A 2,034-nucleotide genomic window follows, 5' to 3' on the forward strand; every position below is an offset into this window, starting at 1 on the left:
ACTATTATAGAAAAATAAATTATATTAACTCCAAAAGTATAAGTGTAAAATAGGTACAACTTCATCTTTTGGGGGGGTTAAAGCATATATAGATTTTACATTCTATTCATTCTACGCAGAATAGTTAATTATGACAATGAGCTATAAAGTGATCAGTACCAAGAATCAACACCACTTCTTCCAAACTTAATGCAAAACCACACTTGTTTTTTCTAGGAGTCCTAGAGTCTGTAGCCACTGCAGAATGTCTTTATGTGCTTTGGTTATCTTCTTGGCAGACACCTATCATGAGCTTGATGGTTGGTGTTGACATGCTTCCAGGCAACTGTGTTATATGCTGGGAAGTCTTATATAGATGAATATAACTGTTCCATTACATTCTAGGAGACATAGCTTAAGTTCTCCTTGAAATATTGTACAAGATATCATATGGGCAGTCTATAACGTAAATCAGCCAGGATGCTACTCCAAATATCACCACAGGAGGCTGGAATGTAATTAAATACAATATCTAATTACTTAATGTGACATGAACTTGAAAAGAAGGGTAAACTACCTTTGTCAGTAAGGAGTTTCATGATTGCTCCCATGCATTCTTGAAAAGTTCAAACCCCATGTGAGAGAGATGGGTGATATATAAACCACTTGTATTGGCTGTTCTGGTGATTTTATGTTTGGTTCAAGTTTGTTTCAGAAGAGGTAACATAATACAAACCACACAGATTCTAGCAGTTTCATAGCCATCTTTAATACTGTTATCTATTTTGCAATTTGCATTAAAGCTTCCATTTCAAAGATATGAAATTATTTTTCTGTTGCTACCATACAATTAAGAATAGTGAATTGAGTAACATCCAAAGTAAAATACAACTTATGCAGAAATATCCAAAAAGTACTGAACATTCTGGCTAGTGATGGGGATCTTCCCGAAGCTCTCCTTACATTTAATCACACTTGGAGCCATGCCTACTTCCTGTTATCTCTTCTAGATCCTTATCACCTTGACTGTAAAAAGATAAACGTTTGCATCTTCAGCATTTTCATCCTTGAAAAATCAGGCAATTCCTGAAGACTCGATTATAGTAGCTCTGTAACTGTTGAGCTGATGGTGTTCTGAGATTATCTAAAAGAAAACATTTCTGTAATTATCTTCTCCAGTCTATCAGGCAGCCCTTGCCTCAGAAATGGGAATGAAGTCTCACCTTCCATGGATCTGACGGTCAGAGAAGAAGCATGAGTACAAGTCCAATGGACTGGATAGTACACTGGGTACAGGGCCGGAAGGAAGAATACAAGTTGCTGGGGCCATCTCTTGAGCAGAGAGATTCAGAAGGCACAGCCTGGCAGCACCTCCAAGGTCCCTGCAGCTGCCATGTGAGCACTGAAACCTGCCCCTGCAGCCCAAGCCCCAGAGGTTTGGTTGATGTCCATTTTCAACTAAGAATGTGTCCAGGAGATGAGCTCATGCTGACGTATTTTGGCGTGAGCTATATGCCTCATTTTCAGAGTCAGGGAAGGTGTTTATTTTCCCCAAAACATGATTTCTTAGCAGAGAGAATCCTAAAATGAAAACCAGTACTATTACCAAAAGACAAGGGAATAGATGAGAGGTTAAAACAATTTATGCCAAAATGAGGAACTGATTTGCAATTGGGCTGAATATAGAGTAGGGGTTAATCATAAAACAGTTTTATTTTTCTCCTACCAGTGCCTGAAAACACTCTGTAGTATCTAGCTTATCTACCTCTGGAGAGCATCTTGGTCAGACCTCCATCCACTCTGTTACTATATCAGGGCAGTCCAAGTCAAAGGTTCAACTTCAGCCTGACCTACTGCTCTTCCCCTCTTGATCTGCTTAGGCCTGACAATGGCTTGTAGAATTACCTGTGGGAGAGGAAGTTATCATCTTGATTTTATTTTCTATTTAATTAAGTTTTCTACTCCTTCCCCCACTGCTCTCATGCTTCTGACCATCTGGAATTGGGAGCATTGGAAGGTCTTGGAGGAAGAAAGGCAAATGCTTTATGTGTCTAG

At 39.1% G+C, this 2,034-nt stretch overlaps 1 pseudogene; it reads right to left on the reverse strand.

Moving 5' to 3' along the window:
- Nucleotides 1–574: 574 nt before the first annotated feature.
- On the reverse strand, nt 575–1,209 carry LOC113610632 (pyruvate dehydrogenase (acetyl-transferring) kinase isozyme 1, mitochondrial pseudogene; annotated as a pseudogene).
- Between the last annotated feature and the right edge of the window lie 825 nt (nt 1,210–2,034).

Source organism: Aethalodelphis obliquidens, unplaced genomic scaffold, assembly GCF_003676395.1.
Source record: "Aethalodelphis obliquidens isolate GAN/ISIS:26980383/991018 unplaced genomic scaffold, ASM367639v1 scaffold64, whole genome shotgun sequence".
NCBI classification, from domain to species: Eukaryota; Metazoa; Chordata; class Mammalia; order Artiodactyla; family Delphinidae; genus Aethalodelphis; species Aethalodelphis obliquidens.